General features: G+C 34.2%; 1 protein-coding gene across 1 annotated transcript in view; it reads left to right on the forward strand.

The window, feature by feature from the left end:
• KIAA0825 overlaps positions 1 to 16,377 on the forward strand; it is a 360,830-nt gene that overhangs the window by 9,246 nt on the left and 335,207 nt on the right. The window contains exon 2 of the mRNA XM_081054478.1: positions 11,053 to 11,200. The gene's annotated coding sequence lies outside the window, so the exon portion shown is untranslated. The remainder of the gene's footprint in view (positions 1 to 11,052; positions 11,201 to 16,377) is intronic.

Genomic DNA, 16,377 nt, shown 5'->3' on the forward strand with positions numbered 1-16,377 from the left:
TATCAAAAAAAATCGCATTTGTTAGTATCACCAGAGGTCTTCTCAGGAAAATCTTAAAATATTGGGAAACTATCCAACTGACAGTATACCAATTTTCCAAAATCCTTATTTTTGCTTTGAAAGCTATGATTTTATCATTGGCAAAATATAATGTCTAATGTTTCCCTTGAAATCACAGTCCAATTTAGTTGTTTTTGAGAAAATCTGTGCTATACTCAAAGGTTGAGTTAATAGAATTACTAATTTGTACTGCCTCATCAAATACATTATTAAATGAACCTGGCATTATTTTCATTCCAACTGTATGATAGTGAAAAAATATGACTACTGTAGTAGGCAGGGTAATGTCCCCCCAAAGATGCCTACATCCCAATCCCTGGAATCTGTGAATAGGTTACATTATATGCCAAAAGGAAATTAAAGTTGCTAATCAGTTTACCTTAAAATTGTGAGATTATTTTGGATTATCCAAGTGGGTCCAATTCTCAAAAGTGGAAGAAGGAGGCAGCAGAGGAATTCAGAGTGATGCAGTATGAGAAGGACTCAACCTCCATAGCTAGAAAATGGGGGAAGTGGGCCAGGAGCCAAGGAAAGACAGCAGCTTCTAAAAGCTAGAACATGCAAGGAAACAGTGGATTCTCTTCAACCTCCAGAAAGGAATGCAGCCCTGCCAACCATTGTTTTTAGCCTAGTGAGATCCATTTCAGACTTATAACCTAGAGAACTGTAAGACAATAAATTTGTGTGGTTTTATAATAAATGTTTGGCAACGTATTACAGCAGTAACAGAAAACTAATACAACTAATACAGGTTGGGGACTACACTTGGTGCTAGGGCATCTTTGCTTTTGCACTATTAGTACAAATGTCAACCCAGTGAAACGGCATATTATTATGAAAATAGTTTTGACCTTGGGAACCCCCTGAAAGAATATTGGAGCTCCGCCAGGAATCTATGTACCATACTTTGGGATCTCTTACACACTTTTTGTACTCCCTCTGTGTCAACCAGTAGCTTAGGTACTGGAATGCAAAAATAAAGAAAGCACAGCCCCTGTTTTAAGATATAATCTAGTGGTTGAGAGAGAGGTAAGCAAATTGGTAGTTGCAGATAGCATAGAATGACAAGTGCCCAACCTGATATACTCGATGGAGAGAAAGATACCTCTGGTAATTCCTGTCTTCATGCGCTTTCAGTTTAGTGGGAGAGATCACAGTGATTGCCAAATGCTATTAAGGAAATACCCCCACTGAAAGGGTGGGGGAAGACCTTTACATTCTCACTTGCAGTGTATGGGGTTTCAATTTCTCTACAGCCTCCCCAACACTTGTTATTGTTTCTATTTTGTTTATAGTCATTTCTAGTGAGCTATGAAGTTGTATCTCATGTGGTCTCAATATGCAATTATCTAATAACTAGTGATACTCAGCATCATTTCATGTACTTATTGGCCATTTTTATTTCTTTGGAAAAATGTATATTTAAATCCTTTGCCATTTTTAAATTGAATTATTTGTCATTTTATTGTTGAGCTGTAATAGTTCTTAAAATATTCTGGTATACTATCTTATCCCTTTACCAGATATTTGATTAGCAAATATTTTTTTCCCATTCTGTAGATTTTTTTTTTCCCTTTATTGATGGTGTCCTTGGAAGCAGAAGTGTTTTGTTTTTGTTTTTTTTTAATTTTCATGAAGTCCAATTTATCTAGATATTTTTTTTTCTTTTGTTGATTCTGCTTTTGGTTTTTTATCTAAGAAACCATTGCCTGATCTAAGGTCAAGAAGATTTATACCTATGATTTCTTCTAAGAATTTTATATATTTTAGTACTTACATATTTGATACTGTTGGATCAATTTTGAGTTAATATTTTTGAATGTCTTGATGAAGGAGGCAGACTTCATTCTTTTGCTTGTTGCTGTCCAGTTGTCTCAACAACATTTCTTGAAAAGACTAATCTTTCTCTATTGAATTTTCTTGAAACCCTCATCAGAAATCAATTGGATATTGTATAGGTTTATTTCTGGACTCTCAGTTCTATCGCATTGATTGCATGTCTGTCCTTATGCCTATCTTATCACACAATCTTGTTTAATGTAGCTCCACAGTAAGTTTTGAAACGGGAAATGTGAGTTCTCTAACTTTGTTCTTTTTAAAGATTTTTTGGCTATACTGGGTTCCTTGCCTTTCTATATTAATTTTAAGATCAGTTTGTTTATTTTTGCAAAACAGGCAGCTGGGATTTTGATAGGGATTACATTGAATCTGTAGAATAATTTGGAAAGTATTGCTACTTTAACAATATCAAACCTTTCAATCCATAAACATGGACTTTTATTTAGGTCTAATTTAGTTCCTTTCAATGATGTTTTATAGTTTTCAGTGAACAGGTCTTGCACTCCTTTTGTTAATTTTTTCCTAAATGTTTTATTCTATTTGGTGCTTATTGTAAATGGAATTGTTTTCCTAATTTCATTTCCAAATTATTAATTGCTAGTATGTAGAAATGCAATTGATTTTTGTCTTTTCATTATATCCTGCTAAGTTTGTTGAATGTATTTATTAGCTGCAGTAGTTTGGTTTTTTTTTTTTTTTGTTTTAGAATTCCTTAGGATTTTCTACATACAAGATCATGTCGTCTATAAGTAGATAGTTTTACTTATCCCATTCCAATATGGATGCCTTTTATTGACTTTTCTAGCCTAATTGTCCTGGCTAGAACTTATAGTACAATGTCGAATAGAAATAGTAAAAATGGACAGTCTTGTTTTGTTTCTGATCTTAAGTGCAAATCTTTCAGTCTTTCACCATTAAGTATGAAGTCAGCTGTGGGTTTTTTGTAGATGTCCTGTATCAGGCTGATGAAGTTCCCCTTTATACCTAGTTTGTTGAGTGTTTTTATCATGAAAGGTTGCTGGATTTTGACACATTCTTCTCTGCATATATTTAGACCATCATGTACCTAGTTTTTGTCCTTTATTCTGTTCATAAGGTCACTTACATTGAATCATTTTCCTGAGTTGATTCAACCTTACATTCCTGGGATAAATTCCACTTTGTTGTGGTGTATAATTCTTTTTACTTGTTGCTAGCTTCAATTTGCGAATATTCTGTTGAGTACTTTTGTCTCTCTATTCCTAAGGGATATTGTTCTATAGTTTTTCTTTCGTGTAATGTTGTCTCATTTGGTATCAGGGTAATACTTGCCTCAGATAACAAATTGGGAAGTGTTCCCTTCTCTACTGTTTTTTGTAAGAATTTATGAAGGATTTGTGTTAATTCTTTTTTAAATCTTTTGGTAGAATTCACCAATGAAGCCATCTGGCCCTGGATTTCTCTTTGTCGGAAAATTTTTGATTATTAATTCAATCTGCTTATTTATTATAGGTCCACTAATATACTGGGGGTGCCAAAAAATGTATACACATGACCTGTATTCATCTTGTGTTATTTGTATGTATTGAGTATCACAATTTTAATACAGTTTTTTCCTTTCTTAAAATGTGTATACATTTTTTGGCATCCTCTGTATGTAAATATATATATATATATACATACATATATATACACACATATATATGTGTGTGTGTATATATATACACATACATATATATATATATATATATATATATATATATATATATATATATATATATATGATCTTCAGTCATTTTAGTACTTTGTATCTTTCTGGGAATTCGTTCATCTAGGTCAGGGGTGTCCAAACTTTTCAACGTTTTTTACCAAGGGCCATATGCGGTAAAATACACAAACAGCCGGGACACCCACTGGAGGTGAAGTACGTATTGCCTCACCTGATTTATTTAAGTAAACTAAATGTATTTTTGGAATTTGCTGCAGGCCAATTAAAAATGGATTGCGGGCTGCAGTTGGCCTGTGGGCCGCAGTTTGGACACCCCTGATCTCTAGGTTATATAATTTGATGATTATCAATTGTTTATAGTACCCTTTTGTAATCTGTTTTTTGTAAGGTCAGTAATAATGTCCTCCCTTTCATTACTAATTTTAGTAGTAATTTGAGTCTTCTTTCTTTTTTTTTTTTTTCAGTCTAGCTGAAAGTTTCTCAGTTTTGTTGATATTTTCAAAGAATCAACTTCAGTTTCATTATTTTCTCTATTGCTTTCCCATTCTCTTTTTATTTGTTCCCAACCTAACTGTATTGTTTCCTTCTCCTTGCTTTGGGTTTAGCTTGCTCTTTTTCTAGTTTCTTAAGGTTGAAGGTTAGACTACTGATTTTAGATTTTCCTTTTCTAACACAGGTATTTAGCCTGTAGTTTCATGCTCTTGTGATGTGTTTGTTTGGTGTTATCAGGGTAATGCTGTCATAATGAATAAGGAAGGTTTCTTTCCTCTGCTTTCTGAAAGAGTCTGTGAAATGTTAGTATTATTTCATTTTATTTACTTCATAGAATTCACCAGTGAAGCTCTTGGGACTTTCTTTGTGGGAAGATTTTGAATAACTAATATAATTTCTTTTCTTGTTTTGAGTCTATTCCATTTTCGCATTTCATCTTAAGTCAGTTTTAGTTATTTATGTCTTTGTAAAAAATGTCCATTTCATCTGTATGTCTATTTTGTTAGCATAAAGTTGTTCATTGTGTTGTGTTATAATCCTTTTGATTTCTGTGTGGTCAGTAGTGACATCTTTTTCATTCATTATTTTGGTAATTTGTGCCATTTTTCTTTTTTATCTTGATCAGTCTAGCTAAAGGTTTGTGATTTTGTTGCTCTTTTCAAAGAACCAACTTTTGATTTTATTTTCTCTATTGCTGTTTTCTATTTCTTTTATTTATGTTGCAATCTTTGTGTTGCCTTTCTTCTCTTTGCTTTGAATGTGGTTTGCTCTGTTGTTCTCAGTGTCCTAAGATTTAGTCTTAAATTATCTATTTGAGACCTTTCTTCTTTTCTGATACAGGTGAAAATATAAATTTCCTTCTAAACACTGCTTTTTATGTATCCCATAAAATGTGATATGTTGTGTTTTCACTATCATTCTGTAAAAAAAATATTTTCTGATATTCTTTGTGATCTTTTTTGACTTACTGTTATTTAGAAGTGTGTTCTTTAACTTCCAAATATCGGGGCTTTTCCAAGATTTCTTTCTGCTTTTGATTTCTAATTCAATTCTGTTGTACTTGAACATTTTATGATCACATTCCTTTTTAATTTATTGAGAGTTGTTTTATGACGTGGCATCTGGTCTATTTTGGAAAATAATTTTTAGCCTTTGGAAAAAATGTGTATTGTCCTATCATTGAGTGAAGTAGTCTATATACGTGAATTAGGATGACTAGGTTGACAATATTCAAATCTTTTGTTCTCTTACTGATTTTCTGTTTAGTTCTATCAATTATTGAGAGCAAAGTTTTGAAATATCTAATTATAACAAATGATCTATTCTTTCGATTTTGTCATTTTTTTGCTCAATTGATTTTGGTGGTTTGCTTTAGGTGTATATACATTTACAAGTATTGTATCTTTCTGATGTATTTTCCATTTTATCATTTTGAAATATCATGTTTTTCTCATATACTATTTCTTAAAGCCTGTTTTGTCTAATGTTGGTGCAATAATTCCAACTCTATTATAGTTACTGTTTTCAAGGCATATCTTTTCCCATCCTTTTACTTTCAATCTATTTTTGGTATTGAATGTAAAATATGTCTCTTACCATGTTTCCCCCAAAATAAGACTGAGTCTTATATTAATTTTTGTTCCCAAAGATGCATTAGGGCTTATGGTCAAGGGATGTCATCCTGAAAATCATGCTAGGGCTTATCTTCCAGTTAGGTCTTATTTTCAGGGAAACAGTATAGATAACACAGTTGGATCTTGCCTTTTTATCGAGTCTGGCAATTTCTGCTTTTGATTGAGATGTTTAGACCATTCACATTTAATGTACTTACTGGTATAGCTAGGTTTACATTTTCTATTATGCTTTGTGTTTAGATGACTTTTGTCTTTTTTATTCCTTTCATCTACCTTGGCTGCCTTCTTTTTCGGTAAATAAATATTTTTAGTGTATGCACATTTAAATTTCTAGTGTAACTTAACCTTTTAAACAATTATTTTATCAGTGTTTGCTCTAGAGAATACATTCTACATCGTAGTTTACCACAACCAACTTCATGCCATCCAGGCAATACCAACCTAATTTTGGTAATATATAGAAACTTTGTTCTAATGTAGTTCTATTCCTTCCTCCTCTCCCTGCTATTATTGCCATATGCATTAAATCTCTATATATTAAAAACTAAACAATACGTTGTTATAGTTATGACTTTATGCAATCTACACCTTCTAAAAAATTCAATGAAAAGAAATGAGATAATATTTTACAGACTCTTTCATATTAACCCAAATATTTACCATGTTAATACCATCTGCTGTCATTTTTTTTCAGCCTGAAGGGTTTCATTTACTATTTCTTTTAAGATAGGTCTGCTAGCAACAAATTCTCAATCTTTATTTTGTATTCTGTTTTAAAAATGATGGCTTTTTTTTTTGCCTTCAGTTTAAAGGATAATTATTCTTGATATAGAATATTTGATGGACAGTTTTTTTTTTTTTCCCCAGCACTTGGAATTTCTCATTCCACTGACTTCTGGCCTCCATTGTTTCATTGATGCTTACCTATATGTGATGAGTTAGTATTCTCTTGCTGTTTTCAGTTTCTTTGTCCTTTAGGAGTTTGATTATGTTATGTCTAGACACCAGTCTCTTTATATTTGTCCTACTCTGGATCCGTTGAACTTCTTTGATGAGTAGATTAATGTTTTTCATCTAATTCAGTATGTTTCTGTCCCTTTTTTCTTCATAGATTTTTCCATCCCTTTATCTGTCTCTACTCTTTTGAGGATACTATTACATGAGTTTTGATATGGTTATGATTGTTCCAAATGTCTTTGAGTCGTTGCTCATTTTTTGAAAATTCTCTTTTCTCTGTTCTTTTATATTGGCTAATTTATATTAAATGTCTTTAATTCACCAGTTCTTTTTCAAGTCATTTGAATCTGCTGTCAAGACCGTCTAATGAATTTTCTTTTCATATGTTGTACTTTTCAACCCCCAAATTTCCATTTTGGTCTTTTGAAAAAAATCTCTGTCTCCTTATTAAAAATATCTATTTTTTATTCATTATTGTCTTACTTTCCTTTTATTTTTAAAATATGGTCATCTTTGGTTCTTTGAACATATTTATAATAGCTGATTTGAAGTCTTTGTTTAAACCCAACATCTAGAGACACTCAGATGGTTACTATTGACTGGCTTTTCTCTACTTGCATGCCTCATAGTTGCATGTGGAAAATTGGACATTTTAGATCATATATTGTAGCAACTCTGGATTCTGATATTTTAATCCCTGAATGTTGTTGTTGCTTTGTTTATTTGTTGGTTTCTTTGCTTAATCATTTGCCTAAATTTAATCAGTGGCATTAATCTCACCTGTGATATGTGGCCGTGTGACCGCTGATGTTTCTTTTTTTTTTTTTTATAAAGATTCTTGTTTTGAGTTTTACATTTGGCTTCCTAGGACTTGCCCCTGGGTCTGTGTAGCTTCAGCTATAAGCTGATGGTTGGATAGTGGTTGTGCTTAAACACTTCAGCTCAATAAATCGTCACTCATCTCCCCATCGATCTCTGTATTGACAGAGGAATGCATTTAAAGTTTATACTGTTTTCAGTTGTGTCCCAGCTTTTGCTTCCGCTGGGCTCTTTCACATTTCCTCTGTATAAGTGATCATCCAGCCTCAGGAATGTATGGCTAGCTTTGTTCCTCTCTAGTCCCCATTGCACGTACTCAGGCTTAGCCAAGAATATGCTTGCTCCAACTATGACCATAACCTTGGACTAACAGAGCTGTTGGCCCTTCCTCCTTGGCTGCTTCAAGATCATCACTTACAGTGAAACACTACTGGGCATGAACATCACCTGCCTCTCAAACAAACTCAAGTGAGCCCCCTTTGACCTCAGCAGAGACATTTTCAGTTCTGAGGCTCTTCCCATCCTGGAAGAACCTCTGTACTGACTGAGCTGGGGTTGGTGGTAATAGGAATAACTCCAGGGTCCAGAATGCCACAGGATCCTACTGTCCTTCCCTAAAGATTAGCAGTTTTCCAAATGTGAATGCCTCTCAAACATTCCTTTATATTCTATTCCTTTAGTCAGTTTCTAGAGTACTAAAATCATTGTATTTGTCAATTTTATTTAGCTCTTTAGTTTCTTTTTTGGAAAAGTATTTGTTAGTCACACTCAACCATAGCTGGGAGTCCTGCTTCTGGTCTTGTATTATATGTGCATTTTTTTCTTTATTCTCTTAGGATGTTGCAAATTTTACATGTTCTATTAATCGACTTATCTCTGTTTTCTTTGAGATAAATTTTTGTTTTACATTGTCTCAAATGTGAAGAAAAATGTTTTCTTCAAACGCTCAGTGGTCCTTGGCTGTGCATTCAAATTAGAAAAGAGAAAATAAAATTGCTGCCTGGAAACTGTATTTGGCAGACACTGTTTTGACTGGCATGGGCTTTAGGGTAAGCAGAAGGTAAACCATGAGTATGCTGGAAGTCAGCTAAAGGCCAGAATGAAGCAGGCTTCTCTTTGGGACACCGATATGCATACGTATTCCCTAGATTTCTAGACAGTTTTCATTAATTTCCTCAAACCAACGCTTCTCCCACTTATTTTTTTTTCTTATTCGTAGTTAGCTATTTAACTATGAATAACAACAACAAAAATAGTAGTTGCCTGTACAAAACGTTAGGGGAGGCAGATTCAGTATTTCTTGGACAGCTCTTCCATTGATTGCATAATTTAACTTCACTTCCTACTCCACACTTCTGCCAGGAATACCAGGTCATCCCTTTAGTCGCAGAGCGCTCTGCACACATTCTAGAATTTGGCTTTTTCCACTCTGTTTCTTCTGTGAACACTCATTCATCTGTCTTACCTTATACAAATTTGTAGGGAGGGCTCTCAGTCTCTTCACTGTTACAGGTTTACACCTCTCCCTTCACCTCCAACATATACCTTTGTCTTTTTAAAGGGATCTCTGGAGAGAAACGGAGAAAAATATACACTGATTGATTCTCCTAATCAAAAATTGTGTGCATATGTTTATAAGCGGGTATACATGCTGTCTTGGGTCCTGTTTTCACTTGTCCATTTAAGCATTTTTTACATTGCTATAATTTTTCATAATTTTTGTCATGGATTAAGAACACGTTTTAAAGAAACAATTTGTTGCATTTTTATGATGATTCTGGTTATTATGTAGTTACTGCCTTCTTCTCTTTCTTTACCCTTTTTTCCATCCCACCATCATGCACATTTATCTTTCCTCAGGTAACCAATGTTAACAACATTGATAGTTTGTGGAACAATAAGTTAATTTTTTCCTATGATCAAGCTGATTGTGTCAAAGCTATCAAGAAGGATGATTCGCCCTAGAGCAGGCTGACATTGTCATCAAAAAAGTAATTTCAATTACTTATGGGTTTCCCAAGAAATCATGTGATTTCAGCTATGGAGTGGAGGTGATGTGTTGTATCTCTCCAATGGCTTCCTAGCATTGACATCTCCACCTTAGTTCTTAGATGAAACTGAATCATTTTCCTCTTTTTAATTCCTGTTTCCTCTTTTGTTCAAATTCAGTTTTCAGAGAGGCCAAGTTGTCAGTGAGGGTTTTTGTCTGTTTCTGGTCAAATATCAACTGGAAGTCAGCTTAGGATAATGGATTTTAGTAATATTTAAGCACTTGTGTATCAGACACCAGAGAAAGGCCAAAAGTATCAAGACCATGATAAATATCAGAAGAAACACTTGGAACCTTCTTCATCTCAGTTTTCTAGTTGACGTAGGCCTAACCAAGAGATCAGTTTGGCTGAATATAGATGACAAAATAGTCTTTTCTATTAAAAAGTATGCTTATTGTTTTTTTTTCATTTAGTAAAGCAAGATAAACAAATAAAAAGTATAAGTTTTGCAATGAAGCAAAACTCATTATTCGTACATTATGGAAAACTACAGAAAAAATAAGAATAAGACTTCAGCAAATATTCTAGATAAAAACATCAATATACAAAAATTATACAAGTGCATACATATATAAACAAAAAAATGAAAAAGTTTTTACAAAGAGATATTATTTAAACATTCAAAATATGAAGTGCCTAGGAATACATCTAACATAATAAGAGACGTGCAAAAATCCCATCGGGAAAATAGTAAAGTGTTACTGTGTGACAAGACGTCAATAAGTGGAATGATATACAATTCACGTGACTTGGGAAACCCAACGTTTTGCAGATGCCCAATTTGATCAATGCAACCTCAATCAAATTTCAGTCTGTTTTAGTGGGCAGTGGAGAATACTTGACAAAAGATTCTAAAATTATGTGGGAAGACAAAGGGCCAATAGCCAAGAATAACAACAGTGTACTTTGGTGAAGGGAAAGACAAACAGGCTGGTAGAAACTTACTAGTAAAAGTGTAGTCCATGGACCCACAGCATCGATAGCACTACCTGGGAGCTTGTTAGAAATACAGAATCTCACACCCCACCCAACCCCAGATCAATGAAGTTAGAATCTGTTTTAACTAGATAACCCAGCAGAGTGGGGGAAAGATGGTTTTAATAAACTGTTATGGAACAACTGGTAACTAAACAGGAAAGAAAAAGGTCATTGTATTGACAGGCATTGCTTGTTTCATACCATGCAATCATCCCTTAGTATGACCTATGTTTCTTTAGGTACCTTTGAAAAATCAATGGAAATAAAAGGAATGTTTTGAATATGTATTTTCCTAGGCACTTCTGTTATCCATGTGCTTGTAAATTGTGGATCATCTTGTTAACAAGCTTTTCTTAGGTCCTCCAACTTGAGCACGTCTTTATGTATTTCCAGCATCTCTTGGCTTTTGTATGTCTAACCTAATGGTAATACTGTCACGACCAATGTAGATAACTAATGTGACTATGCCCCCTCCATTGTGGCATTGATAAAGTTTTATCTAATTATTTTATAGGTGCATTTTGTGTATTTTGGAAAAAAATTCTCCTGAAGATACTAAAGCAAGGGCAGCTCTTTTATTGACAAATCAGAAGGAAATCATCTTCTACCCACGTAGGATTAGAAGACCAGCTCATTCTTAGAGTCTTCTGAAACAAAATTAGGTAAGAAATGTTTTTCTTCGAATTTTGAATAATTTGTGCTTTGACTCCTCAGTTTCCTTAAAGGCTTCTATAATTCTATTCCTTTGGCCTCTAAGAGAAATACAGTGTGCATTTTCCTTTAGGAAGTTAGTGTGTCAGCCAGCTGTCAGCCGTACGATGTACCTGATCCCCCTTGTCAGGGGAAGCACAATTCAATTTTAAACTAAGTCTGCACCACAGTACAGCAGGGCTGCCGGCATCTCTCTTTATGTTTCTTTCTTTGAAATTCTTCCTTCTCTCCAAACATTAGTTTTATTTTTAAATCATTTGTGTGAAATGAAACTACCACTAACTGACTTTGCTTGTCTTCAGTTAAAAATCAGTGAATTGAATGAAATAATCTGTAAGTATCTCTGCTACCTTTTCTCATTTCTAGAAAATAAAGTACCACTGCTTGTTTAACTTGTGACTTGTCTAAACATGTTGAAAGCATTGACTATCAGGCATAACACTCAGACGCTGAAAGGGAACTGTGACAAGTTCAGTCAAAAGGGAAAAGAGGAATAATTTATAAAAGGCACTGCAGATAATGATGCCAGCCAGTGATTTTAAAATGCATCCATCTCACCTCTTAATGAATTAGATTTGTCAACAGCAAATATTTTATGCACCATTCCTAATAAAAGTGGCACGCTAGGAATGCAGCGTTTTGAGGTTGGCTTCTTCAAAGCTTTAGAGGTATCTTCATTTCAAAGGTATTTTTTAATAATAGATATTAAAAAGTATATTTAAATAATATTAAGGTTGTGACACAAACACCACATGACAAAATTCAAGGGTTTCAAAGCACAGGCTGACATGCCATCACTATTTCACATAATAATGTTTTTTTAAAATTAGGAGTGTAACAGGCTGATTTGGGGATTGTGTGTCACTTTAATTTTTAATATTCTTGTTGTTTTGGTTGGTGTCACAACCTTAATGTCAGCATTTCAAATAGGTTTCTACATTTTCTTTGGTTCAGGGTCATTAAAAAATGCCTATGCTAAATCTAAGAGGCATAAATAGGTCACACTGAAGTGGAATGCCTTGCTTCTCTGGTGTTGAGAGACTAATACCTGCCTTGTAAGAGGAAAAAGTCAGTTCAGGCATATCAGTAAACTTCTGTTTCTCAGGAATTTGATTCAGACTAATATAAACCCAAATAACAAGACATGATGTTGATAGAATTCTGTTTGCCCTCTATTCTTCCTGTACCTCACTAACGCTAACCATTTGTTCTTAGTGGTTATCACCTCTGTAGATGTTAAGAACCACAAAACTCACAATTGCTTTTTTTTTCCACTAGAAGTACAAATTAAACCTGATAATTATTTCATTTGAAGGATCCTTATTTGGTATAGTTGAGTATAGGTAAACCCTGCCTTAAAATCTTTCAAGTGGCAGTCCTTTTTATAAAGCATTGTTATGCAGATTTTCAAAAATAAAATCTTGCTTTTCAAAGTAACAGTCTTTACTTTTGTTTTAAAAATGTTCTTGTATCACAAGGGACATTAGCGGAGCAGCCAGAAGCATTCTGCAGGAAAAGAGTGAAAGGGGAGAGACTAATCTACTCATCCAAATTCCTCCCTTTTCCTTGATTCCTATCTGTCAGGATCTGACACGGCAGGTCTGCATTGCCTATCCTGAATCTAGTTTTAATTTAGAAAAATAAACATTAGACTCTATCTTACAGTTGTCTTTTTCAGCATCTATGTTAGAGAAACAAAAGATGAAAAGAGAAGCAAATTGTTTGTTGAGCTTTTCTTGCTGACTCATAAAGATACTGCCGAACCCCAAACACTTCATAGCTCTCACCTCCTCCTTGACTGAAGCACCAGGTTTTACCCTTCCTCGTTTTTTATCAATGACTGGGCAAACATTAATCTTTCTTGTTTAGAGTACTCTGTTGCATTCCTTCTAACTCTTTGTTTTTCAAGCAGTTTTGAATTTGAGAAATTTCTAATAGTTTTCACTTGGGATGATGCTGTGAAATTATATCCTCATTTATGGTCCTAACTTCACTTTTCCTACCCATGGACCCTCCCATATCACATCATTATTAAATCATCACAATTCTGACAAGTGATATTCTTTCTAAGTCCCAGTCCTCAACAATAGGAGGTAATTATGCTGCATTGTGTAGTGATTTGAAAATGCATACAGTTGTCAGTGAAGGTTTTGGCTAAATTCTCCAAATTCATTTTAACTATACTAGTGCCCTTCTTTGAACAAATTTTTAAATTGTTATTATTTTTTATACTAATACTAGTTTTAATTTCTGTTTGATAAAAATGAAAGTCTTTAAACAAAAATGCCTGTTTCTAAATTCAGAGGAAGCTATTCAAATAAATGAATTGGAACTCTATATACCTGCGATATAAAAATATTTTCTGTCAGAGAAACAAAATACTCCCTTTAAATATTGTAGGCCAAGCCAACTTCATGCAAATTCGTTTAGAGCAGTTTCAGATTTATGTGTTTAATAAAGCTGGGTAGTGGATCTAACTTATGTATTTAATGTCCTTCAATGTACAGTGATGTTCTAGTGACTGGAAAAGAATGATCAAATTTTATTCCGTGTTTCTGCTACATCAATCAATTCTGTAAATGGCTTTCTAATGGGATACAATATATGCTTTTAATAGTTTTCTGTAACATGAAGAGATAATGTGTATCAAGTGCTTTCTATATGCTAGCGACTGTTCTAAGTACTATCCATGGATTTTCCCATGTAATACTCATAACAACCCTTTCATTATCTCCCTATTTTATAGATGCAGGAGAGGCACATGAAGTAAATGTTACAAAACTAACAAGTTATGGGTCTGGGATTCAAACACAAGTAGTGTGACTCCAGAGCTCACGCTCTAAGCTCTCACTAGTTAAAATGTGGTCCACAGGCCAGCAGTATCTCTGTTACCTGGGAACTTGTTAGAAATGGGCTCTCACGTCCCACTGCAGACCTACTGAAGATCTGCATTGTTAACAAGATTCCCAAGTAACTGGTACCTTAAAGTTTCAGAAGCACAGCTCTAAACCACTGTGCTATCTTGCCCTTTGAAATAGAAGTAAATATATTTTAAAATATATTTCTATTTTTATGTATAATGTGATACTGAAATCCCATTTTAAGCTATTTTGGATGTTCTGATCATATATAAAGTACCTTATAATGAGCTCTAATAACTAAACACGAACAGGGGTCCATAACAGAACTGAGTTATCTTGAAATCAGTTGTATAAAGCACAAGGAAAAAACATCCCCGATTATAAAGTCTTTCTGCAGCAGCCGCTAACTGCTTCAACATCTGAGACTTTTCTTAAATCACAGTACAGCACCCGCCTCTGAGTACAGACTCCAGAGACAGGCTGTCTGGATTTGAATCTCAGTTCCTACTAGCACTGCGGGACTTCAGGAAAGTTACACAGCTCTGTATACTTCAGCTTCATTATCTGGTCTAAAATGAAGTCTCATCATGAGGTCTAAAATGGTACCTATTTCACAGGATTGTTGTGAAGCTGAAATGAGTTAATCCACGTAAAGTATTTATAACAGGGCCTCACGTGAGGTACATGAATAAATGGTTGCCACTATTGTTGTCATTAGCTACAATTCCCATCTTAGAATACAATAGATTCACATCTCATACTTCTTGGTTATCATTGGTAATGAACAGACAAACATATTTGTTAGCAGAGCTCACCACATAAAAGCATATCTTGCTGAAAACTATCTCCCTGTGGCCCTTTCTGCCGGTGAGTTCTGCTAAATGCCACTGGTTTGTGGTATATAACCTTTTAAGTCCAATGAAATCAGTTCAAAATCAAAATGAAATGTGTTAACAGTATATTGAATTTTTAAATGTATGTGCCTTTAAACTGAATAAAGATAAGGATTGTAAGTTCATTTGGCCAACCACTTGCATAACCAATACAGAAAAATTAGATAGATGTTTGTTTGAAGGCTGAATGTTTCAAGAAACTTTCTTGTTTCCTTCTGAGTGAACATAATTCTGAAATTAATCATGGTAGCCTCTAGGAGAATAATGATATGGTGTACAAGGACCCACTTAACAACTTTTCAAGAATACATGTAATGTGGGAAGTGAGATTGCGTGTTCCTGGAAAGTACCATTTTTGAAAGCTGATTTGTGAAATGCACTGAGAAAAAAATAATTGGTTTAGAGAATGCCCTGGGAAACTTAAAATGCCTATTCCAGGACCCATATCCAGAGAGTTCCATTTACTGAGGCCTGAGATGAAGCCCAGGTATTTGAAATTTTAACCAAATGGCTGATACAATTCTGTTTAGTCTTGGACTACTCTTTAGAAACACTGCAGTAGAGGCAAAGACATGAATTGAAGAAAAGCTTTTGTTGACTACCCATTCCTTTTTGCAGTATTGTTCTCTTTAATACTCATTTTTTCCATCCTCTGACTGCAGTTATTTTATCTTTTTTGGTCTTTCTCCTCACTGTTATTACTGTTCCTCATGCCAATCCTAAATTTTCTGCCTTTTTTTCTAAACCCTCTCTCAAAGAACATCTCTTCTGGACTTATCAGTCATATCTTTGCAGATGATTTTGCAAAATGATCACAGAGGTGTCTTTGCCATATAAAAATCTCGGCCAAAATGCAGCTGCTGAAATTAATTTGGCAGGTGTGGGCAACATTTAAAAAAAATGGAAAAGGAGGGAGGAGGGAAGAATGAAAAGAATAGAATAGAAAATATCAAAAGAAGTCTTACAGGTAAGTAATGTCTCATGAAGCTTTTGTGTAAGGTTAGATTGCAGTGCATTTTTTTTAACTGGTGGGTCATACATAGTCCAAAAACCTTGAAAGATACTGTCTGAGTCTTGGTCTTCTGAACTTCAGTGTGACATTATGAGCACTGGGTTTTCTCATGCATTTTCCTTATAACTCCTCCATCTCTATTCTGGACATTTCCATTTATATAATCCACTCAGAATTGTCGTGTCTAGAACTGAATTTGCCATGCCTCCTTATCACTATTTTTCTCCTAAGACGTTAAAATCTATTCATAAACTATCATTCTGACATCGAGGTTAAAGTCTCAGAATTTCCTTTGCAATAATTTAGCCTTTACTGCTTAAACTTCCCTACACCTCACCTTGCCACCCTTGCCTATCCTATGG

This window comes from Rhinolophus hipposideros, assembly GCF_964194185.1.
Source record: "Rhinolophus hipposideros genome assembly, chromosome: 7".
NCBI lineage: Eukaryota > Metazoa > Chordata > Mammalia > Chiroptera > Rhinolophidae > Rhinolophus > Rhinolophus hipposideros.